Genomic DNA, 27,374 nt, shown 5'->3' with positions numbered 1-27,374 from the left:
GCTTGATTGGTTTAGGGTAGTAACCGCCTCAACAAGCAAGCTACTCCCATGTTTATTTGTTTAACCAGACTGTGCAATTCAATCCGTGCTGGTTGTTGTCTGAATATAAATCCCCTTTTCTTCATTCCCCCTGCCGTTGAAGCAGTGAGCTGCGCTGGATATGCATTCCAAGTGAAGTATCAGGCTTAATTGGTTTGGGGTAGTAACCACCGCAACAAGCAAGCTACTCCCACGCTTATTTGTTTACCCAGACTGTGCAGCCTTGTTGGTTGTTGCCTGAATGCAAATCCTCTTTTCCACATTTCCTCTTGCCTTTGAAGCATAGAGCAATGTTGGCGTCGCATTAACCGTGTGAACGTTTAATACCCTTATTCAATAATTACCAGGTTGTAGCCGTCATTCCTGCAAGCCACCCCCATGCCTCTTCTCTTCATTCCCATCCTCTAGGCTTTATGATCCTCTAGGCTTTATAGATCCACAGTGTTTATCCCCCACCCCTTTGGAATCATTCACAGTTTTGGTCTTCACCACTTCCTCCAGAAGGGCGTTCCAGGCATCCACCACCCTCTCCGTGAAGAAATACTTCCTGACATTGGTTCTGAGTCTTCCTCCCTGGAGCTTTAAATCGTGACCACTGGTTCTGCTGATTTTTTTCCAATGGAAAAGGTTTGTCATTGACTTTGGATCATAAAAACCTTTCAAGTATCTGAATGTCTATATCATATCACCTCTGTTCCTCCTTTCCTCCAGGGTATACATATTTAGATTCTGCAATCTTTCCTCAGAAGTCATTCGATGAAGACCATCCACCTTTTTGTTTGCCCTTCTCTTTCAATCACACACAATCACTGTATAGAACAATAATAGTCTGGTTAAGCAAAATACTCACATGATAATTGTCCATCACCTGTCAGAGTTAGTCTTCTATTCACTTGTACTCTTCTGGGCTCTCCAGCCTCCAATGGTGCATCAGGAAGTCCACAAACTTTGCCTCCTGATAGCCAGACATGAGGACTGCTCACCCTAACCCCTGGACCAATAGGATAGTATTGATTAGGTCCAGGTCAATCTTAAAGTCACAAAAGAGAATACTCCATTTAGTCCACAGCTTAGACAAGGCAAATTATAAAATCACTATTACTGCTCACCATCACTTTTATAGCATACATAGAATGCATGAATAATGTGTGAAAACACTTAAATATCACATACACAATGATATGGGCCAACATACTGATGCTTACAGCTGGCAGGAGGAATGCCAGGAGTAGTCATTGGTGTTCCAGTATTAATTCAGATGAACCAGATAAAGGAAGGGAAGTGATGCGGCATCTATTGAAGATGCAGCTGCTGTGGTGATGTCCGATTTGGTTCTCAATCAGTTTTTATGAGTGGTGGCATGTCATCCCTGCAGTTTTATACTATGTGCTGGCACTGCTAGAGAAGCATATTAAAACCATTTGAGGAGATTAATTCTATTTGTGCTCACTTCACACAGCTAAAAAAAGATCTTGAACTCTTCTTACAATGAAAAGTATCCTTTAAAAAGAGTGAGAGCCAGTAGTCACTCTAAAGGCTCTCCAGTTGTATTCATCTCCTTGTGCATGACATATTGCCTGCATGTCTTGTGACATGCAGTATCTCTCTACAGAGACGAAAAAGCAGGTGAGAAGAGCTTCCTATCACAAAGGTGACAACTTTTCAATGTGAGTGATGAATGTGATGTGCAAGTTTCCTGGATCCTGGCAGGAGTGGTATATATGAAGGCATAGCTTTCTCTATGAGTATAAATATAGTGGGCATTTCCTGTGTAGAATCCTGCAGGGTAAAGTACCGGTAGGTGTTGTATATATAGAGCCCTTATGTTGGGCAAAAAGAGATCTATTTCTCACCACCCCTACAATTGCTATCCTTGTATTGAATACTGTTGAAAGCTAACAAAAAATGAAAATATTACAAAAATTGAATCTTTTCAGGAGGTGAAAGATATGCTTTAATTATCTGGAGGTGTCAATATTGTGCTGTGATAAGCAGGGCAGTTGTCATTTAATAAAAGATAAAATATATTGCATGGATAGGGAAAAAGAGGTAGATATTCAGTACCATTGAGCCAGATAAATTCTGACTTATCTAGTTAAGTGGTGATGTTTAAATATCTACCTGTGTTCAGCAGTCACCACTTAGCCACATAACTACTTATCCAGCTAAGCAGTTAGCTGGCTGATTAGCAGGATGGGGTACAACTGGGAAGAACTATTTCCAGCCAACTTAGGCCTGGATTTATCAAAATGCACTAAATATCGCATGCGATAGGAAAAGGGGCATATTTTATGGTAATAGGCTTTTTATTGCAAAGTGTGCTATCTTAGCGCATCGCATAGGTATTACCGCACACAGCGATAAGTTTTTCACATTTTGCTTTTTCACACTTTGTGGTAAGTACCACAATTGTTGCAATTCCTGCCTACAACCACTGAGGGGGGGGGGGGGGGAGAGAGAGAGAGAGAGAGAGACTGCCTAGCTATAAGGTCCTCATACTAGGTAGGTATTTATACATCTATAGGAGGCCCAACTAGTTACTCAAGGTGAGGTTTAGGTATTACTATAGGGGTTAGGGGACTTTGAAATGCAGAGTGCGACATACGAACAGAACAGTCCACTCTTATGAAGATTTGATTACCTTCGGAGTGAGGAAACTCACCCAAAGATGAGATTTGTGCAATCTTCTCTCAACCTAGCTTGATGTTACCCAGATAGAGAGTCCATGCGTTATGTGAAAACGCCATATAGCATTTTGATAAATGACCCCCTTAGCTGGATAAATTGCGATACTGAGAACTATCGAGCTAAATTAGCCATATCAGTCAGATCTAACATTTGCCAGATAACTTATCCCTTTAACTCAAACCTTATCCGAGTATATTCAGCAGTGTGGTTGTGCTGTTGAATATCCTGGCTAAGTTAGCCAGGTAAGTCTAGATGGCTAACCTCCTTAGCCAGCTAGGATTTCAATACGGACCTCAAAATGTATTGACTGTTGCTCTGGAGGTGGACCCTTGGCCTGGTGCAGGATTGGTATGACCCTCTGGTCGGATCCAGAGAGCACCTGCCAACAGGAGGCGGAGCACACAAAGAGACAGAGGCTAGCTGGAGCTTCACCAATAACAGTCCGGGGTTTCCGTAGATTGAGCCCTTGGGTACCCGGACCGCCTGGACTTAGGTGGGCCTCCGGTGGTCTCCCGGAGATGTATCGGAGAGGTGGGCCCACCATGAGCAAGGGTGCGCGGCTGACGTAGAGTGAGTGGTCTAGACCAGAACTGGAAGCTCCAGAGACCTCGGGGAGGCAACAGTTCAGAGAGGTCCTCTGGATGAGAGAGGCAGTGCCTGCAGGTCCAGCCACATGGAAGCCGCAGTTGTTATCCAAATGCGTAGGCCCGAATGTCACAGGGAGCCGGAAGAGAGTGTCCGAGTGAAGCGCAAGGGTCAAAGCCAGAATCAGTCCAAGAGAGGTCAGCCAAAGCGGGGGTCAATACCAGAGTCAGTCTGTGGGTAGTCGTGGCAAGCGAGGGTCGGTTCCAGGTGGCAGGCAGAAGAATGGTCAGGAAGGCAGAAGTCAGTTCCAGGCGGCAGGCAGAAGAATGGTCAGGCAGGCAGTGGTCAGTTTCCAAGCGGCAGGTAGAAGAATGGTCAGGCAGGCCGTGGTCAGTTTCCAAGCGGCAGGTAGAAGAATGGTCAGGCAGGCAGTGGTCAGTTTCCAAGCGGCAGGTAGAAGAATGGTTAGGCAGGCAGAGGTCAGTACCAAGAAGTCAGTCCATATAGGTACTACCTGAGAAGGACTTGGGAGCAGGAAACGCTGGAACAGGAAGGAAAACTCACTACACCAACGGTGTTGACCCGATTGCCAAGGCAGGGATCAGGGGTTTGAGACCTGCCTTACATATGGAAGGCTGATGATGTCATCGGGGCGCGCCTCCCGAAGGTTTGCCCGCACTGGACCCTTTAATATAGTGAGGTCAGCTGTGCATGCGCCGAGGGGTGGGGCCGATTCGGCTGAGGACACGGAGCCCCGACGGGAGCTCCGCTTTGAAGCCTGTAGAGACGGGAACGCCGAGGGAGGCCGCAGTGAGCGACAGGAATGCTGGGGGTTAGTGGCAGCGGATAAGCCTGCGCTAGTGGATGATAATGCCAGGTGAGCAGGCCCGGTTTGCGGCACCCACGCGGCCGGGACACACAACATTGACAACTGAAAATATTCCATTAGAGAAATCCTTCATGCTTGTATCTAACTAAGCAATTGCTGGTTGTTTTCTTTCCTTAATAAATAATTTTCTTTTTAAAATAAATAAACATTTATATTATTTATCAGGAGCACTTGCATTAGAAAATTAAATAAGTAAACAAAAATAAAACACCGGGCAATGGGTTACATGAGAACATAAAATAATACCATGCTGAGTGAGACAAAAGGTCCATTGAGCCCAGCATCCTGTCTCTGATAGTGGCCAATCTGAATTACAAGTACCTGGCAGATCCCAAATAACAGATCCATTTCTTGTTGTTTACTCTGAGGGATAAGCGCAGTGGCTTTTTCAAGTCTTACCTAGCTAATAATGGTTTATTGACTTTTCCTCCAGGAACTTGTCCAAAGCTCTTTTAAACTCAGCTATGCTAGATGTCTTGACCACATCTTCTGGCAAAAAATTCCACAGATAAGACTGTACTGTAAGTTGAGTGAAAAAAATAGTTCCTTTGATTTGTTTAAAGTCTGCTACCTGTTTGTCTAAAGAGTGTTCCCTAGTCTTAATATTATTTGAAAGGGTAAATAACCATCTCCTATTTACCTTTTCCACCTCACTCGTGATTTTACACATCTCTATCATATCCCTTCCCATTTGTCACTTCTCCAGGCTGAAGAGTCATAAACTGATTAGACCTTCTTCATAAGGGAACCATTCCATCCCCTTCATCGTTTTTGTTTCCCTTCTCTGTACTTTTTCTAGTTCCAAAATATCTATTTTAAGCTGGGGCATCCAGAACTGCAAAAAAAAAATACTCAATGAATGGTACCACCACAAAGAACATAAGAAATTGCCATACTGGGTCAGACCAAGGGTCCATCAAGCCCAGCATCCTGTTTCCAACACTGGCCAATCCAGGCTACAAGTACCTGGCAAGTACCCAAACACTAAAAAGATCCCATGCTACTGATGCCAGTAATGTTGGAATTTTTTGTGCTCTGTTACACTATTAGTGCATCACCCTAAGTGTGTTGATTTTTGGACTTGTGTTTGGCCACCAGTTTTGTTAAGTAACAACTTTATTTTGATCAACAGAGCTGAAGTGCAGTGATTTTTGTGTGACTGACTGGTGTGCAAAACATCCCCCAAGAGACAAACTCCTAAGGGCCTTGAAAGAAAACGTGTTCCCTCCCCCCCAGCCAAGTGGGAAACTTAGGATGGGCATGGAGCCTTGCATGGTCCATGGCCAAGCCCAAGACCTGACCAGAATGGTGGCTGCACAATAATGGTGCCCATTGCATGGCCACAGGGACTTTAGGAATCCCTGAATATGTGTCCTTGGTTGGGTGAAGGCACACTGAAGAATTCGGAGACTTTTGCCAAAAAATATCCAATAAACTGTAATGAACCCAAGATGGCTGCTATCATTGCTTGACGGGGAGGGGAAGATAAAAGAAATCCTTGTGAAACGCACCCAGAAAAGAAGATTTCATCTCAAAGGAGGGTCTTCAGGCTTGCCACGTGAAAAGGAAGTCCTCCACTGATGCAGCATCAAGCCAGGAGAGAAGCTGGAGCTAGGAGATTTCCAACCTGAAGGGATGATAGGCTGCCAGACCAAGAAGAGCCTAGCTGCCTAGTCAGGGAAGCAGAGAATTTATAAGCCCTGCAGTTGTCTGTGGGATTTACTCCAAAAGCTGTCTGGGGCCAGAGCCCACTGATGCAGTGTTAAAGCCGACAAATGCTATCAGTTTTTCTCCTGATACAGTGAATTACAGAGAAGATGGAGGCCCGTGGTGTGGCCCATCAAGAAGAAAAAAGTGAAACTGTGGAGCTAGGACTGACATGGGAATATACCATGCTGCCTCCTTGTCCATCCCTGCAGGCGCTGGAGAGGCTGCCTGCAGTATTGAAGAGCCAGCAAGGCTCAAAGCAGGCCCTGTTGTGTGGATGCAAGCTTCAGGAGTCAGCAGTGTAGAGGCCTTCTGCTTCTGGCATCGAGGAACTGCTGACAATGAGCCCCAGAGTCATGCTGCAAGCTGCCATGGGACCTGGAAATGAATGTGGCTGCTGGGAGGGAGCAACCTTGAAGGAGTGGGACCCCAGAGTGGGCCCAATGCAGATGTAGCCAAAGAACAACAGGGCCTGGTGTGTGCCAGTAAAGAGGAAACAAAGAACAGTAGGGAATAGTGGGAAATATACGGTTGCACACACAACCGAAAAGGGGAGGACTGGCAAGGCCTTGAGGGCCTGCTGCAGCACAGGAGCTCACTTGATTTAAAGGACCCACTGCTGCCATTAGACGTCTCACTAGTATTTCAGCCTGATCCATGGGATCAGATGAAGGTTGCAGCTGCCCCCAGAGCTATCATAGCCATGATATTAGAAGAGGAAAGAGCACCAAGTCATAAGCCTGAATGGAGGAACTGGAAAAAAGTGAATTGCTGGATCCAAGAGACTGCCAGTATGTTCTTAAAAGACAATATCAGTTTTTAGTGACAGCCAAGAGTCCTCTTTGCACCAGAGCCTGCACTATCCCAGAAGCCTTGAGCTGAAGTATTGACCTGGAGTTTAGCCAGTGCCTTCAAGAGACCCTCAAGGGCCCCTGGCTTGGAGAAAGAGCTGGCAAAAAGATATGTAATTCCCCTGACAGAGCTAGGAAAGAGGTGTCTCATCCCCATGTCACTGGCCAGTGCTACTTTCAGTGGAGACAGAAGTGACACTGGAAGTGCTACTGAAGAAAGAAGACTGGATTTCCTTGATCTGATGCCAATTCATGTTTCCCAAGATGCCATCATATGGGACACTGACTGGAGCCTGCACTTGAAGACTGTCATCTTAGCTATGACTGTAATCCCTGAAAGATTTGATTGTTTCTGAATTGTTCCAGTGGCCAGTGATACAGTCCATTCTAGCTTGAATCCTGTCTTGGAAAGGACTTCCTTGTGTAAATGTTGTTCTCTGTTGTCTGTTAGTGCAAGCATCACATTGGTGCCTGATACTGATCTAGAAGTGTGCCCCATTGAGATGACCCTATGAAGTACTTCCAGGTTCCACAGTTGGAGAGTGCTGGGGTTGCAGTAGAGGTTATGGGTGTGGATGCCATCTGCTGAGTGGTTGTTGGTACTATTTCTGGTTTATAAACAAAAGTTCCTGGATAATTTACAGCTAATGCTCCTTATTGGAACTTTTGGACTCTCTTAAAGAAGCTGATGATCTTCCCGTGGAAGAAGAATAGAAGGCCAGAAGATTTCTGGAAGTGTGTGGGATACTTGGGATGGTGTGGAAAGACTTTTGAATTTGTTTGAAAACTTTGAAAATATGAAAAAAAATTTCAACATTTTTCTCAATTTTTAGAAAGATGATTAACATATCAAAAACCATTTCTAGAAAAATCTACATAATTTATAAAAATGTTTCTATTCCCTCAACAATTTGTCTTTACTTGTATTATGCTATGGTGTGATGAGTAAGCTGACTGCTGTTTCAGGTTACCTGCTCCTTTAATGAGAAGAGATGGGGCCTATTAATATGGACATTTATTTTTCAGAATCTGGCAAGCAGACTAAAGAGCTGATATCCTGAGGAACTAGACCATGCAGTTCTATAGCAGTCACAATCTGTGGGTGCCTTTTTAACTAACAGGTAGATTTTTAAACCCCTGCACTCGTAAAACCCGGAATTTACACGCGTGGCCAGGCCTTACGGGTGCCGGGCGAATTTTCAAATGGCCTGGCCACGTGCGTAAACTCTGGCACGCGAATAAGTACCAGGGCCTGAAAAGGGGGCAGGGCTGGAGGCGGCCAGTATAGCGGCCATTTGCTGCTGTGCCGGGGAAGCGCGCGCCAGCAGTCAGCCAGCGCGCACAAGTTGCTTCTGCTCCAATGGAACAGTAAGCAACAAAACAAAAAAAAGGGAAGGTAGGAGAATGGGTTTAGGGGATGGGGAGGAGAGGAGAGGGGAAGAGGGAGGGAATATGGGTAGGGGGATAGGGAAGTTCCCTCCCAGTCCGCTTCTTAATTGGAGCGGACAGGGAGGGAACTGGGAAAAGGGAACATCGTGTCACCGCGCGTAAATTAAAAATTTACACCCCCTCCCCCCCCGTGCGAGTGAATCACGGGCTGCGCATACATGCGTGCGTGGATGTTAAAATCTGCCATGCATGTGCGTGCGCCCCTTATATTTTATAACATTCACATGCCGACACGCACGTGTTATAAAATAGCTGTGTCCATGTGTGCACACGGGAAGTGTGCGCACATGGACGCGCGCACGTAAGTTTAAAAATCTACCCCTAAGAGTATAGAGTGATGATGTAATTCTGTGGTATACAAACTGGTAAATGATGTGTGTTCTCTTTGGTACATGGAAAGCTTTTGTCCAGTTTTGAAATAAGAACATATGCTTTGTCTTCTGGGGGGAGAATGTAAAGGTGTGCCCCTTTTAGCATTAGGAAAATGTCCATGCCCTTTACAAGCATGCAATATTGGCTTTAGCTGGTCTGAGTGCCCCCAGAATGACAGAGGTCTCATCAAATCCTGCCTGTTGGTGATCTCAGGTTAGTGCCAGTGTGCTAAAGAGGAGCACCACTCCCATTGGGAGGGGTAAAATAGTGGTATAAAAACCCCTGATCTCACGTGAGTAGGAGGAGTCGACAATGGATTCTTACATCTCTGAATGAGTAGGATTCTAAGTCCTAGAGTTCATGGTGTCTAGACCTTCTCCCACTGAGGGTTCCATAGGACCTGTCTCCCAAGTGAAGTTCCCAGAGAAGTGGTGTGGAGAAGGACTCCAGGATGGAAGTTCCTAGGTGTTCCTGAAGAAAGAGAGAGTGAAAGAGGTTCTGAAGAGCTCAGTGTATAACGTATTGAGATGTGCCAGGAGAAAGGGTAATCTATCTGGGAAAGTTCATAGCCAGAGTCTGTTTCAGCTACAATCAACCCAAGACTCAGCGAACAGTGGAAGAAAGAGAAAAGGACATTGTAGAAAAAGATTGCATCTGCCAAACAGGTACTCAGAGGGCCAAGAGTGGGAGAGAATGCCTTCCCTAAAGAGCTGATCTGTTTGAAGAAGAGGTGAAAAGAGACTGATGTTGGATTTTTTTGTGCTGTGAAATTTTGTGCACTACCCCAAGATGGTAATTTTAAAACGAGCATGTGTGCGCCCATACATACAAGAATCGACACATGAGCAAAGATACTCTGGAATATTTTATTGTCATGCATTTGTGCGCATATGTTTTAAAATACACCAACCACATGTAAGTATGCTTCTAACCTTAAGAGGTTGCGCTAGCACAGCTAGCATGCACGTCTTCTATAGGACTTTTTAATCGTATGTAAGCAGATTTTAAAACAGTTAGTCCACCAGTTTGTCCAGTTAATATTGAGATCTTTCAGACACGTCTGGTTTTTCATCGTGCACATCACCCAGTTGACCCAGACCCCTCACCCTGTCTTCTAAATCTTAAAACTCTAGATCTACAGACAGCAGTAAAGTTACTCAGATATCTCGCATATGCACACTAAGGTTTTCGGTTTTAAAAGATGAAGCTATATGTTAAATGTTGGCCCTGCCCTTTATTCCTCACGCACTCATGGGTACATATGGACATAATTTGCATCTTTTAAAAATCCTTGTTGCTTGAATGCAGCCCACATATGCACAAATGTGGGCATTTTTGCTTGCACAATGCTTTTAAAATCAACCTCTAAGTGTACTGATTTTAGGACTTGTGTTTAGTCACCAGTTTCATTGAGTAAAGACTATTTTGAACAACAGAGGTGAAGAGAAGAGTAATTTTGTGTGACTGATTGGTGTGAAGAAGAGAGCCAACAAAATCTTATGAGCCTTGAAAACTTGTTTTTTCCCCTTGTGCGAGAATCCTGGGACAGTCATTGGGCCTTGGGTGGACCGTGGTCCTACCCGTGTGCCCGCATGCCCAACAGCCGACCAGGATGGGGGAACACTTACATATATCCAAAAATATCCATGCTTTCTGACCAAGCAATAAGAAATTCCTAAAATGAAAGAAAAAAGTCTCAATTGGAGGGAGGGGGGCTAACTTTAAAAGGTGGGTCATTACAGTTGTATATTGAGCCAGTGAAACTGGTTTTTTTTATGTTTCGTGGTTACATTTGGTTGTGTATTTAATGACTCAATAAAGATGAATTAAAAAAAAAAGAGTAAATTGCTATTAGATTCATAGAGGAGAGAGACCAAGAATGTGACCATGTTGGCCTCCTCTCCAAGGAATTCTCCACGAAACCAATGTTATAGGATGTTAACAGAAATCTGCCTTTCTTCCACAGTTTCCCCCTGAGCATTTCTACACTTTTTCAGAGCAGATAGAGTGCCTTATTAATAGGAATTTTAGAATGTCCAATATGATTTTCTTGAATATGTCCTCTGGTGTAGCACATGGTGATTGGGGGAAATTAAGAATTTTAAAAATTAAATATCTCACTTTGTTCACAAAGGACTCCAGTTTATGAAGGATTACCACATTATCCTAAACCAAAGCAGCATTTGCTGCTTGAATAACTAAGACATGCCAATCTAAAAAAGGCCATTGTGAGGCAGTGCTCCCCCTTAAACTGGTACAGGACCAGGCTAGGTACCTGGTTCCCTTTAATTCCCCTTGTGAGAGACAGCTCTGTGGGTGGGGCCCAGCAGGGGAGGAGTAAGAGCTGGGATCCTGTTGGGATAGTCAGTCTAGGCCCAGGTCTCCAGGAGGAAGGCAGCTCCTGTAAAATGTTGCTGTCCAAACACTTAACTGTGATGAAGCTGTATGAGTACTGAGGCAAGCGGTACTGAACTGTGAATAATTGGAGTACACTGTTCTGAAAGTAAAGAGTCTACTAATGTGTATATGTTAAAGCTGCAATAAAGATAAAAGTGTTTTAAGAAAGACCGGAGTCAGACTATTTTGTCTCCAGGCCTGAGGATCACTGTTTGGTTCCCATAGCCATTTCATAGCTTTTTCAACCAAGTGGCATCATGATAGGAGACTTGTTCATGCAAAGTTTAAGAGAAACCAACTGAATCAAATACCCTATTAGCAATAGATTGCTCCAATATAGGTTTAGCATTTCAGATTGCCTCTAGAGCTACAATTTCAGGCTTCCTCAGATAACTGCTCCATTCTCTTCTGTTTGCAATACACTCATGAAGGTGGGGGAAAGAGATTTGTAACAACTCAAATGAGACATGCAATTCCAGCAGCCCCTACTTTACCCAGCTCTAATCTTAACCCCATTAGAATAACTAGCACACCAGACATCCACTAGCAAAGGCTTCTATGCTGCTGAGGAAGAGGATAAACATTCCCATGAAAGGAAGTATCAGCCAGCTCTGTTCCCATCACTGCCAATGTACTCATGCATTATTGCTTGAAAGACCCAGAGCAGGAGGCATCTTGAGATCATTGGGGATTAAAGATGTTTCAACATTCAGCCAAGAGGATACTCCCACACTGATCCCAGCAGTGACAATGCCATCAACACCACTACAACACTACTCCATCGACAGCTATGACAGTTTATTTGTAAAAATGCATAATTCACACAATCCAATGTTCTCTGTGGAGTACATAAAAACATATATAATAAACAAGAAAAACTACGTAAACAGTGGAAAACATATAACACAATTTAACATAAAAAATAAGATAACATCATGCCAAAATATAATAAAAAAGTGCCACCTTAACAATATAAATTAGCAATGGGAACCTCAAACTGTTTATCACCCAAACGCTTTCTTTAAAAAAAGACCTTCAATCTCTTCCTAAATGTCAATATTCATTTGATGGTCTTTACATAGGTGAGCATTCTGAGATATATCCTCACCTTGCCTTTTCTTTACACCATTATACAAAAAAAACAAGACAAACCCACAATCTCAGAAGGCAGCCTAGAACTCTAAAGTACCAATAGTTTTAGTAGTACTACAGCACCATCCATTAAGTGCTTTACAGTTTATGTCTTGCTGAGGTTTCTTCATATTTTCCTATGGATCTGGACCACATTCGTGTTTGAGGATATTTAAATATAGCAATAAAATGAGTGAACTGTGTGTAAACATTCTTGGCTTCATGCCTATATTTCAGGCTGATGTCACTACTTGTACATGTTTCGTGAACTTATATACTACTTCTTTCTTTCTTTGCAATTCTTATAGAACACTAAAATCAGGTCAATCGTACTAAGCAGTATACAAGCCAACATATACAATATACATTAACAGACAAAAACAAATATAATACATAAAAGACTGATCCTAAACTCTCCCACATAATACAATTAACATAATAAATAAGCAAATATTTCTGGAAATAAAAATGCTTTTAGGTATTTTTGAAAGACTTTACTGTGAGAGGTAAGCTATAAATCATGGGGTAAGGCATTTCATAGGGTGGGACTGATTATAGAAAACACCTGAGCATGGATTTCAGTCAGCCGAGTATACTTAAAAGAGGGAACAACCAGTAAAAGTTCATTATTTGAGCGCAGAAATTGAGAGGGTCTATATGTTGAAATTAACAGACAAATATAACAAACTATTCCTTTAAGTTACTTAAAATCAAGTAATAAAAATTTAAATTTGATTTGTTGCACCACTGGTAGCCAATGTAATTGAATGAGCATCAGCGAGGCGTGGTCTCTCAATCTGCTATGCAGGTGGCAGTGTTTTGAAGCAATTGTAGTACCCAAAGCCAATACTTGGGAAGCCCAATAAACAATGCATTACCAAAATCGACAGATGTTAAAATTAAAACTTGAATATTTGTTCTAAAATCATTATTGGACAAAAAGTACCATAGGTGACACAACAATTTTAGCTTATAAAAACCTGATCGTAATAGTAATTGTATATGCACTGTACAAGACATAGTGGCATCAAACTGAAATCCCAAATTGTGAACAGAGGAAACAAAAGGGTTAGACCAGTTAAGTATCAAGTGAAGTGCAATGCATTATCCACATGACCTCAATATCAACTTATCAAACATCCAGGATTTAATCTGGGACAAACAGAGCTCAACCAGTAATAACATATGTATGTATTTAAAAATAAAGGCGCAAACTGTTCCAAAATCTGAGAACGTTAAAAAAGGTAAATATTTAATAGAATAGACGATAAAACCGAGCTCTGAGGAATCCCAACCTTTAAATAAATCCTGGTGGATTCATGTTGATCTCTTTCAACCTGACACTTTCTGTCAAAAATGAAGAGAACCAACCATAAAGTCACTGTGAACTTGCCCACTTAATCTACACAGTAATAAAGGGTGAGCAAAGGTATCAAAAGCTGCCAATACGTATAAAAATACCGCAATAATTGCCTGTTTGGCATCAATCTTTTGAATTATAAAAATCAGACACAGAATGGAAAAATCTCCATTTCTAAAACCACATTGATGAGGATTAAGTATCCCTTGTCATTCGAAAACATTGTAATCTATGCTGGTACTATTCTTTCTAAAACTTTAGCCAAGGTAGGATAATTAGAATTAGGCCTATAACTAGGACAATCATCTTCTGAGAGGGCACCTCATTTGAAAACAGGGCAAACAGTAGCTTTCTTAAAAGCATTTGAAAAGATAACATCCTGAAAAGAGTGATTCACAATCTCAACCAAAACTTTTATAAAATGGCTCCTTCTGAGCCAAATAACTCTGGTAGGACAATAATCAAGAGGAATATTTAGAACTTTCTCAACCTCAAAGGCTGTGGTACCTTCACAAGTATTCCATTTTGAGGTTGATAGTAAATAATCTTTTGGTAGTGAAGAAAACCTCTGACTACCTTTCTTTTTTTTAAGGAAGAAGCAACTTTATTAGCACAATAATCAGCGAAAAGTTGAAGATCATGGGTTTTATTTTACCACTTCCCAAACTTGGGAACTTGCTTAATGAACTTACCAAATAAAATAGATCATGTGGTTTGTTAAGTGAATTATTTAACTGGTTAGAATAAAAATCCTTCATAGTCTTATTAAACAAGGACATATATGCCATATGTATCTAATGAAATTGATCATTATTATCATTGGTTTTATTTTTCCACCACTTATGTTCTGCTTGGCAAATGGCCCGCTTTTTCTTAATCAGTTCTTAGTTGAACCAAGAAACAGAAATATTGGGTCTCCTGATTTGCTGCAACTTCAAAGGGGCATAAGAACATAAGAATAGTGAGCATCAAGGTGGAAATAAATAAACAAGTGAATTAGCAGAATCATAAACAAGGGAACAAGCTCTCTGTAACCATTTGTCACAAAACTCATCATAGTTTAATTATCTAATCAGCATTCTCCAAACAGACGAGAAATCACATTATTCAGAAGAGGCAAATTAAGCCAAAACCTAATCAAAAGGTGATCAGACCATAAAATGAAACCATTGGTTAGATTTACTACTAGGCCTGTTCTACCAAACTCCTCTGGAATCATGAGTTGGTCTAAAATGTGTCTGGATTTATGAGTGGGGGAACAGATCAGGAGCTTAAGCTGTAGAACACGTAATAACTGAAATTCGAAAAATACATTTTTGGTTTAGAATCTTTGTGAATAGTAAAATCTCCAATAATCAGTGTTTTTCTAGACCTCAGAACAAGGGACATAAAATAACAAATGAGGGTCAGGTAAACCTTGAGGTTGATAGTCCAGAGTAAATATCCACCTAGTTCCATATTAGGCTGAGCAGACTGAATATCCCAAGTGGCATCTGCTGAATCTTATATGTTTCTATGATGTCAAGAGAATGGCTTTGCATCTTCAAAAAGAACAAAGAGGATGAAGGCCAATCATCTCATCTAAAGGGGTTTATTCAGAATAAGCACAGAACATTCTTATGTAAAGCAAAAAATGTAAAGCCAGAGATCAGTTTAACTATGTGGTATTGCAACAGAATCAGACAGTGGTCAGATTAGATAAGACTGTTTATTTTGTTTTGCCATCATATTCTATGCTTCTGTTTCTGGCAACACAAGGGTTTTAGGCAGCACTTTTTCAATCTGAGGATATGATTATTTTTATTCATCCAAGCCATAAAATAACTTTTTACATAAATGTTTCTATGTTCCAAGTAGGGGTGAATCTAAACATACATATATGAATACTGATGCTTATAGTTTTAAAATTTTCAAAACAAAGAATCAGATATGGAAGAATAAATTCAACCAGCTAAATGACAAGTTTTGGCAGGGATCCTTGAGATGCACGTACTTTAAACTCTTATTTAGAGTTATATTTCGCAGGTTCAGATCTTTGCCATTATTTATTTTATATAAACCAAAGGATTGTTGCAGTCATTTTTTATCGATATGTCAGTATAGTGCACATTTGCTTGTTTGTATAAAGTTCATTAGAGACAGTTTGGATTCGCATGCATTCATAACTATCACTCATTCTCTGTCAGTTAAATATTAAAGAACAGGCTAACAAGATTTGTACATTTTTGGTATTGATATTTCTGCATAAAAAGAAACTTTCTTCCACATAAGATTTAGCTTAACATTTGTTTAAATAATGTTATGTTTTGTGTATGAATCTACTTGGTTTGCACTAGGCTTTAGATTTAAATGTTGCTAATACTTCCTTGAAAGAAATTTGCATATGTGAAACAGAAATGTTTCTAGTATGATTTACAAATTTGGAAATTTTTATCAGTTTGTGATTAAGTTTTGCACATAATAATGTTCATTGCCCATATTGTATTGAGTCAATTGCTTTAGCAATAAAAATATTATGTTCATATTTCTACTCTTCTTTGAAACATGCATGTAAAGAAAAATATGTATTAGATCTGTAGTATGTTATGATTTATTTTTAGAAAGTATTCTATACAGCCAATTCAACTTTTTATGTAGTTTATATACAGCTAAATTCGCACTCACTAGAAAAGCCTTGAATCACTCAATCACTCAGATTTGTCCAGTTCATAAAGTCCCAATAAGCAGCTTCTCAGCAGATATATGAAAAATCTAATTTAGGCCCTTAATTGCTTCATTGTGTGCTTGGTTAATTTGATGCTTTAGAACCTTTAGTAGAAAGATCTTCAGAGCGATAATCGTGTTAGTCTGGTATAGCAAAAATGACAGGAGTCGAGTGGCACCTTATAGACTAACTAATTTATTAAAACATGAACTTTCGAGGACAGAGTCTACTTCGTCAGATGCACTGATGAAGTGGACTCTATCCTAGAAAGTTCATGCTTTAATAAATTAGTAAGTCTATAAGGTGCCACTCAACTCCTGTCATTTTTAGTAGAAAGAGTTATACATGTAGAGTTGTGGATAATATGAGAACTTATAATAGATCACATGATATCAGATAGAAGGAAACAAATGAACTGAAATCATAAGAGTTCTATCCATGGTAAAATCTACTAGATAAGGGAGCCCTGACCGACGTGCCGCAAATGCGCAGTAGAGAGCAGCTCTACCGTGCATGCGCGGGCGAGCACGTCGGCCAGAGCGGAGCATGCCCGAAAAAAAAATGGCGCTGGGTCCTTAGGAGCAGGAGCGACGGCGGGGAGCAGGAGCGGCGGCAGCAGCGATGACGAGCAGGAGCGGCGGCGGCGGTGACGCGCGCGAGGGAGGGAGGGACACCCCCCCCATCTGCCGGTTGTGGATGAGCTGAAAGGGGAGGGGATTGGGGGAGGGAGGAGAGAGTGAGCTGAGGGGAGGGGAGGAGAAAGTGAGGGGAAGGGGGAGGGAGGAGAGTGAGGAGAGAGTGAGCTGAGGGGGGAGGGAGACTAGAGGGGGGAGGTGAGAGGGAGGGAGAATGAGGGGGAAGGAGTGGGAAGGAAATGAACCGAAAATTTTTTTTAAATGTAGCCCGTTGTTACGGGCTTAATGGCTAGTATTGTAAATATTGGATTCCAGTTTCAAAACAAACAGCACAACTGGTTAAGGTATTTATTATTTTGATTACTACAGGCTTACTTTTTAATAAATGCACAATTTCTATATTAAGAGGCACATGGACTAATAATATTTAGCATTTAGAAAAAATAAGTGTGCAAATGACTAGGATATGTTTCCAAATTTGTGAATTGCTTGAGTGTTTTGTTTTATTTTAAACATAGATCCTATCATCATATGTTGATGTCATGTTATCACCGGTATATTGGTAGACATTTTTTCCAAGTTCCTGCACTGCTACTACAAAATTCTGAGAATGGAATGTAGTTTTGATTTAGATGTGTACAACCTTTCAAGCCTTGCACTTGGACATGCCATTTACTGATTATAACCACTAATGAACAAATAAAAAATAAGTTTCACATGCAAGCTGGCATATTATATGGTTAATTCTGGAATCAAAGCAATTCAGAAGGGAAGATTTCACGAGACTATATTAGTGGAGTGGGGAAGTAGCCTAGTCGTTAGCGAAGCAGGCTGCAAACCAGAGTTCAAATCCTGCTTGTAACCTTGGCCAAAAGCTACATCATCTCTTGCCTCAGGTACAAACTTAGGTTATAAACCCTCTGGAGACCGGAAATACCTACAGTATCTGAATGTAATCTGCTTTGAAGCAGCTGACCAGGCAGAATGTAAATGAAACAGTGTAATGTTTCAGTTTGTGGCCAAGAATAAACCTCGTAAGCCCATTTAATTGGCTACTAGATTTTGTTTCTTTTTCCAAACATTGTCATGCTCATTAGTCCCATGCAGTAATGGCTATTTAACTTTATACTACTGCCCAAAAGTACATCAAAACATTCACAAGGGTTCAAGCAATGTTCGGCTAGAATACAGAAGAAGAATACCAACCTTTTTATCATTACAACAGTCATTCATATGGAGGTGTATCTTGTCTCATCAAGCTTCCATCAGCATTTATCACAAAACGAGATTATATATACACACACACATATATACATATATAAAATTGTCTCCGTTACACTATTGAAAGGATAATACAGATTCAGTAATATGCACTACAATATATTTGACCTATCCTAGATCATTTGTGTAACAAAACCATACTTTGAAAATGCCTTCATTAATATGCTATTTTTGGCAATAATTTGCTTGCAAAAAATAGCTTTGATAATAAATATATCTAATTAAAATATTAGCTGAGGTTATAAAGCAGCAAAAACATCCTATTCATAACTGCAACTCAAAAAACAAACTTTAGATGCAGTTAAGTATCTTGGATAGAAATAATAATAAAACTGCCTCTGCCTAATGGGAAATTTAAATTTCATACTTGGATGCACAATTCCAAGCATCCCAGAAGTATTTAGAAGCAACCCTCTTTGTATATTGTGTCATCAATGATTTATAGCTATGTCCTAGCTGATGTTGGCAAGTCTTAATAAAGCAGATGCAATAGGGGATTTATTCATCAGAGATAGTGCCTTAGTATGTAGATTAATTAGTACCTCATATCCTGATGTAACCAGGACAAGATCACATTCATGGTTATCTGTACTTCATATGTCCTATTTTTTTCCATTAATATGCAAGTTGTCAGGTATACGTTTTGGGTTTCCATTGACCATAAAAGAACTCATGAATGCTTCTAACTACATTTTTACACTATCCCAATTTGTAATTTTTTTACTAACTTGTTAGATTAGTAAAATGCTTCCTCCCTCTCTCTCCCCCCAGTTGGTATCTATTTGTCTATGTATCTTAATACAAATAAGTCAAATCTATTATGAGGCAGCTGCTTTGGTAAAAATGTGACAAATAGTGCTCATATTTCATGCTCTGTTTCTTTTCATGCATTTTACAATTGATAACACTATGGTAAATGAAATACATTGATAATAGATAAAGCAGGCAATGCATTGGGTAAAAAAAAAAAAAAATTACCTCTGCAGGAGCCATGAAGAGAAATAATGGTTTTGTTCTTGAAAGATTTCTCAGGCTACAAGAAGAGCAGGACTCTGGTAGTTCTGGCACTGCATACACAGCAGCTCTCCCTCACTCACTTCTTCTCACCCTACTGTGTTAAAGCTGAAGTGCTTGGCACAGTCTGTTCCAGATAAACGCATTAACAGCAGCCACACCATTATTAATTAATCAGTCTCAACAACCAGAGAAGACTAAGTAAGGAGGAAAAAAAAAAAAAAAGAGAACGAACTACATAACAATAGAAGCCAGTGGCACTGCAGCTCCAATACAGTTTGCATTTCGTTTATTCCTGCTAGAATGGGAGAAAGAGAGAGAGAGAGAGCTTACGAGCTCGTCTCTGTGGAAGCTGAAGTGTAGCTGCCTACAGCGCGAGTAGAAAGGCACCACAAATGTTTCCTTTCAGGATAACTCCAGCAGTAAATCAGTTCGTCTGAAGTTGAGATGTAAGCCCGCTCCTGAATGGTCACTGTAAACAGTTCTTATTGGTCGTTGAATAGTGTCTTCTGATTGGTAAACACTATTTTCCCACCCAGTTTACTTCTCTTCAGGTAAAGAGAATGGTCATCGGAATTTCCTACTGTGTCTGGCAGTAATATAAAAATCCATCAGCAGGCTAGCGACAGCTAGCATTTACTTTTATGCAGCATCGAATAATTACGAAATAGAATGTGTGTGTTGGGTGGGGCGGGGTTTCACAGTTCATTTTAAAATGCAGGATTCAGAAAGCTGTGCATTTATTTACCCTAGCCTTACTTGGGAAATGACACTACCTTTCTGAAAGATTCTTCGCTTTATAACCGCACTGTAATGAAGTTAAACGTTCTCTTTGGGGCCATAATGATTTTATGGGAGGTATGAAATAATATAAGCACATGATCTATTTTTGTTCATTTACAATTTATCAGATACAGGAGTGATTTCTATGTGATTTCTGGCACCATTGCATTGCCCATTCTTCCTTTGACACAACATGGGAAAACCCCTTGGCATGGTGAATCATAATATGTGTTGAAAATGGATAAAAAATAGAAGCACAATTCTTTAGAAAGAACAGAATAAATTGTAATTGAATTGTCTTGGAAAAAATTAAGTACTTGATTTTAAAAAGTGTTGAGAATACATTCAGGGTTCATTTTCATTTGGGAACCTAATTGGCAATGTAGGCATGTACATTTCTGCCTGTACAAATCCAGCCTATTCCTAGCAGAAGGTACCCGTTTATTACTACATTTGGGGACTGGCTTGTTATGCAGCTAAAACTATGGACATACACATAAGTGGTGTTGAATGATGGCATAAAGTATATGCCATTAGCAGCATGCCCATTAAGTGTACATTTTTGTAAACTCTTCTTCTTCCTCCCTTAGATGTGTTCTATCAATTAAAAATTCTGTTCACATTTTTCATTTCTCAGGACTGCTGGTTTAATATCTCATGCCTCCCTTTCATAGAAGGTAGAGCCCACCCACATATAATCTCCTCTCTAAGGCTTTGCTTTGCCTTCTAAAGATTATTCACCCACCTACATAAACAGCTTTTATTTGCCTCCCCAAGGTCTTTACCCTGAATAGATAGATTTATTCTCTCTCAGAAGAAGAGCAACTTCCCACCTTTCCATAGAACATCAATATGAAATGGTCTTTCCTGCTCTCTTTCCTTTTACATTTGGGGAGTGGTCTGCAGTTATTTTGGGGGTGCTTTCCCCTGTCAGGAGGAAAACAGTAGTTCATGCTGCATCTGTCTCCTCTACCAATCAGCTTTTCTCTAGTGGTTGTTTGATGTTTTGTGAGAAATGATGTTTCTGTTTTTCCATTTTTTGCACTGCATACAGAGTCTAGCTTGTTGCAGTTTCCAGTTCAGTTTTTATCCAAATGTTTCTATTTATACTTTATGGTCTCTTTATTCTGTATTTGATGAGGATCTGTTTGTGTTTTGCATGTGTGACCGAGTTGAGGTATTCAACTGCATGTAGGTTCTGTATAGAGATCTATAGCAGCCTGGCATGTTATGTTCTCCTAAATAGGAGGTGATTTGGTGTTTTTGGATCTGATATAATATTTGCAGTGTTGTCTTTTCTTAGGTAGGGTTTTTACTGTTTGAGTGTTGGCAGTTAATGCCACTTTGGTTTGGGAGGTTTACTATATTTTTTATTTATTTAGCATTTTTTTTTTTATTGTAATTTTTTTTTATTGTAATTTTTTTTTATTGTAATTCAGTTTACTTATGGCTCTCTGGCAGCCTTTGAATGTCCTTTTCCATGTAGAATTTGTTTAAACAACTGCATTTTGTTTTTTAATTCTATGTGTGGGGAGGGCTGGGAGTGAGTCGCATAAGGCTGTAAGCTGTGCCTAGGGTACCTATTGCCCTTGCACCAGCCCTGAGATGACAGTGGTTTGGTAAAGGGTTATCAGGTAAAAAAAAAGACACATTTTCCTAATGGTGGAGGTGGCAGTTAGTAATTGAAGTTTTCCTGACTGTTCTAATGGAATGTTATTGGTATTTTTATATTTGGGATCATTTGGTTATACCTCACTTTGTGCACAGTTTTCTAGTAATAAGGCAGGTAATAAAAGTTTAAAATAAATAGTCATTTGGAAGGACATATAAGGGTAGCACAGTTGAACTCAGGAATTATAACAAATTATGCCTAAAATGATTCCTTTATAATTTATTTAGAAACTTTTTATTTATTTAGAAACTTTTATATACCGGTATTTGTGGGGACATCATACCGGTTCACATAGTAACTGAAAGATTGGAAAATACATTGCAACAGAGGAATGTAACTGGGCGGGGGGAAGAACAGAAAGGCAGTAGGAAGGATAGGAGAACAAGAAGGTAATAACCAAAACAATTTACAATGAAAGTCTCCTTAATAAGGAGGTTACCTGAAAGGGGACTGCGAGGGGGAGTGGAGGGAGTTATTCTGTGTAAGCATGGTTGAACAGGAGAGTTTTTAATTTCTTTTTGAATTTAAATGCACAGGGTTCAAGTCGCATGTGGACAGGTAGTGTATTCCAGAGAACGGGCCCGGCAATAGAGATGGCACGGTCTCGGGTGGAGGAGAGATGTGCCTGTTTCAAGGATTGAACGTGTAGGGTGCCTTTGTTGGTAGATCTGGTGGCTCGGATGGACAGGGGGTCAGTGAAAGGGAGGTCGAGCCAGTTGGAGTTGTGGGTGTAAATGGACTTGTGAATTATGGTCAGGGTTTTGTAGTGTATACGGGACATTATGGGGAGCCAATGTAAATCCTTGAGGATGGGGGTAATATGGTCATGTTTGCGTGTGTTTGTAATGAGTCTTGCAGTAGCATTTTGCAGAAGTTGAAGGGGTTTGATAGAAGACAATGGGAGCCCTAAGAGGAGGGCATTACAGTAATCTAGTTTGGAGGTGAGGGTAGCTTGGATCACTGTGCGGAGGTCATGGGCGTAGAGCAGGGGTCTGAGTTTCTTTAGTACATTTAGCTTGAAGAAGCCAGTTTTGAGGATGGAGTTGATGTGAGGTTTCATACTTAGGTTGGGATCAAGAAGGACTCCGAGGTCTCTAACGGAGGGTTGAGCTGTGAGGAGGTTAAATTTAGGGTCGTTAGGTAGGAGGTCAGGGGGGTGCGAGGAGATGTGAAGGAGTTCCGTTTTGTTGGTGTTGAGAGCAAGCTGAAGGTTGGTGAGGAGGGCGTTGATGGCTGCAAGGCACTTTTCCCAGTGCTCGAGGGCGTCAGATATGGAGTTGTGAATGGGAATGATGATCTGTACATCATCAGCATAAAGGTAGAATTTGAGTTTAAGGTCAGTGAGGAGGTGGCAGAGGGGAGTGAGGTAAATGTTGAATAGGGTGGATGAGAGTGAAGAGCCTTGCGGGACTCCTTGTTGTAGGGGGTATGAGGCAGATAGGTTGTTTCCAATTTTCACAGAGAACTTTCTGTTAGAGAGATAGGATTTGAACCAAGCAAGAGCTATTCCTGAGATGCCGATGCTTTCTAGCCGTGTCAGGAGGTGGTGGTGGCTGATGGTGTCAAAGGCCGCTGAGATGTCAAGAAGGGCGAGGAGGTAACTGTGGCCTTGTCCCAGACCTCTGAGGAGATAGTCAGTGAGGGAGAGCAGTAAGGATTCGGTGTTGAAGTGCTTCCTGAATCCAAATTGGGAGACATGGAGAATATCATGGTTTTCTAGGTAGTCCATGAGTTGTGAATTTACCACCTTTTCCATAAGTTTGGAGATAAAAGGGAGATTGGAAATGGGGCGGAAGTTGGAAGGGTCTTTGGGGTCTAGAGAGGGTTTCTTGAGGAGGGGTTTGACAACAGCGTGTTTGAGGGAATCTGGGACTATCCCGTGGGTGATGGAGCAGTTGATAATCTCAGCTAAGGTGCTGGATATGCTGTTGGGAATGGCTATTAGCGCTTTGGTGGGAATGGTGTCGTTGGGATGAGAGGCAGGTTTAAGTTTTCGGAGGAGGCCTGTAATTTCTTTAGAGGAGGTAAGATCCATTGTGGCCATTGAAGGTTGGGACAGGGAGGGGATCAAGGGTGGGTTAGTAGGGGGGGATGGGTTGGTGGGGGAAAATCTGGAGAGAAGGTTGGAGATTTTGTTTTTGATAATTGTTCCTAGAAAGAGTATTAAGTGCCCATTTTAAATTTATTTCCATTTTAAATTATTTTTTATATTGATATGGGTTATACAAACATAAGAAGGGCAATATTCAAAATGTTTTATGTGAGTAAACAGATATTTACCCATGTAAAATAGGCCTTTGGAAATTCCCAAAGCTGCCTACCAAGGTACCTGTTAAACACCACGGGCAGCCACGGTCGGCCCCTCCTACCTCCTTCCCAGGCATCGGCAGTCGCGCAGTGGTGGGGAGTCACTCACGCCACAAGCCTCGGGCCTCCTCCAAACCCACGGGTCCTGCTGTGGGATCAATGCAGCACTCCGCAGTGGCCAGTCGATTCCCCACCCTCCTCTTCGCGGCACCAGGCCGCAAGCTTCCGTTCCTGCAGCACACGTCGAGCAAGGCTCTCTCTAGACGCACGGCCACGCCTCCAGAGCTGCTTTTAAAGGGCCAGCTCACCTTGATGCAACCCAGCCTCTTGGATGATGTCTGGAGTCAGGTACTATTTATGGGAGCTTCCTCTTCCTGTTCCTCGACTTGGCAACGAGTCTGCTTCGCTTCGGTGAGGTCTTCTGTGTCTTGTTGGTATTGTGGTTCCTCTTCCTGCCTTCTGAGTCCTGTTCCTGCTCCTGCTCCCATCCTCCAATTCCTTTGGACAGATCTTCTGGCTTTCGACCTCGGACCGGCTTCGGTGACTCCTCTGGGTTCTGGACTGAATTCCGATGATTCCATCATCTTCACAAGGGTCCATCTAAGACCAGCCGGCCCCATGCACCCAAAGGCTCAACCCGCGGGGAACGGGGTTGGTATTGGTGAAACTCCAGCCGACCCTTGCAGCAGTTCAGCCTCGCCTTCCGACGGTGGGGACCTGAGGGGGTTCACCCTATCAGGTAGTGCCAACTCCCCCTCGGGCAAGGGGTCCACATTCTCCTCTGTCAACACTACAATACCCAATTCCAGGATGGAAATTTTTAGCTGGGCCTGGATTTCTGATGCATTATGTGACTGATTTCAATGGGTAGAATCCAGGGCTACAAATATCACATTGCTTTGGAATGTAAGCTCAAATCCTGGACTGGCCATAATGTCTCCTTCCTGGAACTGAGTAACTTGGCAGCTCTGAATTTGCCCGCCCCAGCATGTGCATTTTTAGTCAAGTTTAAGGTTCTTGTTTTTGCTTTTAAAATTTTAAGAGAGATCAGTCCCCCACATGAGGACCTATCTACACTGGACTAAGTCTAAGAGAGCTTTGAGGTCTCAGTTTCAGCATCAGTTACAGCTTCCTTCTGTGAAGGCTTATCAACAGTTTAGACTTCAGAACCGGGCTTTTTCAATGACAGTGCCTAAATTGTGGAATGAGTTACCAGTGGAAGTGAGACAAAAGACAGATCTGATGTGATTCCAAAGAAATTGAAAGCCTGACTAATTATTACAGAAGTTTGTGGAGAAAAAGGTAAGTAAAGAGGTCATTTATCAAAGTGCTATATGTCATTTTAAGCTCCTAGAGAGCCAGCCATGCTATCAGGGTGTGTATGAGAGAGAGAGAGAGAGAGACTAGCCATAATGCCCTCACACTAGATTGGTATTTATATCTCTATGGGAGGCCCACCTAGTCACTCAAAGTGACGTTTAGGTATTAGTGTAAGCGTTAGGGGCCACTTTGACATTCAAAGTGAGATGTACGAACAGAACAGTGCTCTCTTGTGAAGATTTGATAACCTTCGGAGTGAGGAAACTCACCCAGAGATAAGATTTGTGCAATATTCTCTCAACCTAGCTTGATGAACTCTCTACCTGGGTTAAATTATTAGTAGCAAAAACGATTGACATTATAAAAAAACAACAGAAAAAAACTGCAAGACAGCTTGAAAAACAATCCAATATTTGCAACATAAGTCTTCCTTATTTGGCAATTCGTAACTCTTAAGTGAGTAATAGTATTACAAATTGGACCTACTTGTCATATTTGTGGATGAATTCAGAACATATCAAAGATGAAGTGTTTATCTTTAGGGTTAAGCATTTGTTATGCCAAAAAATGACAAATTTCAAGGGCTGGATACCGAGGTGCTTCCAGCATCAGATGGATTGCATATGTGTAGTAATGTTCTATAGTCAAGGTATGGTGTTACATGAGTGGGTAGCAGAATATTGCTTCTACGTTTTTTTCTTTGCTCAGCATTTTCTGCTGCTTTTTTTGGGCTTTGAGTTTAATCAAAATGAACTCTTAACTGGGGCTGCAACATCATTTGACTTTATTCACTGTTACCTGTTATTTTGCCTCATTTCTAACAGTGTTCCACTCTTGCCCAGAGACACACTTTTGCCACAAGCCAAAGACCTGTTTTTTTCTACTATAAACCCAGGGCAGGCAGGATCTATTATGATGCATAGGCAGCTACCTAGAGAGGCAAGCTGGAGTGGGTAGTAAGACACTCCCAGGCAGGCTTCCACCGCTGTCTCCCTACCTTCCTCTCTCTGTGGACCGCCTATCCATGTGACTCTTCTTCCTATTTTTTGTGGTCTCTACCTGCATTCTCCAAAGCCACCCAGTCTCTCTGTCCCTTCAAAAACCCTCTCTGGGATCTTACTTCCCACTTTTTTACAACTCTTAACTCTCACCACCACTTTTCTTTTCTAAGGAAGTTGGATGGATTTTGGTTCTGCTGCTATAAGTACATGGCACTGGCAGCAGCAGCACAAAATCCTTATGTGCTTGCAGGAACTGTAAGCCAGCCTGTATGAACAATTCCCATGGTAGCTACACTACCTCCTGCTTAAGAACATAGGAAGTGCCATGCTGTGTCTGACCAAGGTCCATAAACCCCAGCAATCTGTTTCCAGCAGTGGCTAGTTCAGGTCACAAATATCCGTCAGATCCTAAATAGTTGATCTATTTCTTATATTTCACTCCCAGGGATAAGCGCTGTCTTTCCCATGTCTACCTGGCTAATAACTGGTTATGTACGTTTCCTTCAGGAACTTGTCCAATCCTTTTTTGAACCCCACTATGTTAGTTGCCTTGACCATGTCCTCTTGCAACAGATTCCATAGCTTGATTGTGCGCTAAGAGAAAAAATACTTCCCGTGATTTGTTATGAATTTCCCAGTTGCTAGTCTGGTTTAAAAGGGTTAATAACTGTTTTCTATTTACCTGTTCCACTGCACTCATGATTTTGTAAATTTCAATCATATCCCCTCTCAGTCCTCTCGTTTCCAAGCTAAAGAGCCCTAATCTGTTTAGCCTTTCTCCATAAAGAAGCTTTTCCATCTCCTTCATCCCATTCTCTAACATTTTCATGTTCCCTCTGCTTTTTTGAGATGGGATGATCAGAACTGCACAAAATATTCAAGGTGTGGTCATAACATAGATCCATTATGATATTCTCAATTTTGTTCTTTAATCCTTTCCAAATAATTCCTAACATTCTATTTGCTTTTTTGACCACCACCATACATTATAATACTTTATTATTCACATGGACTCCAAGGGATTGTTTTTTCCCTATGTCCATTAACTGCACTTGTCAACATTAAATTGCATCTTCCATTAGAAGCCCAGTCTTACAAGATTCTTCTTGTTGTGAATGAAGGGCAGTTGGAGAGAGAGTGTTGTAGATACCACCTCCTGGAGTGGCGCAGGAATGGAATGGAGTGAGAA

General features: G+C 41.3%; 1 protein-coding gene across 1 annotated transcript in view; it reads right to left on the bottom strand.

The window, feature by feature from the left end:
* LOC115095794 (heparan sulfate glucosamine 3-O-sulfotransferase 1-like) overlaps positions 1–19,475 on the bottom strand; it is a 284,841-nt gene extending 265,366 nt beyond the window's left edge. Inside the window, exon 1 of the mRNA XM_029609965.1 lies at positions 19,067–19,475. The gene's annotated coding sequence lies outside the window, so the exon portion shown is untranslated. The remainder of the gene's footprint in view (positions 1–19,066) is intronic.
* Between the last annotated feature and the right edge of the window lie 7,899 nt (positions 19,476–27,374).

The sequence above is a fragment of the Rhinatrema bivittatum genome, chromosome 7 (genome assembly GCF_901001135.1).
Source record: "Rhinatrema bivittatum chromosome 7, aRhiBiv1.1, whole genome shotgun sequence".
Classification (NCBI taxonomy): Eukaryota; Metazoa; Chordata; class Amphibia; order Gymnophiona; family Rhinatrematidae; genus Rhinatrema; species Rhinatrema bivittatum.
Note: the sequence above shows the minus strand (reverse complement) of the source record. Positions and strands in the feature narration are given on the sequence as shown.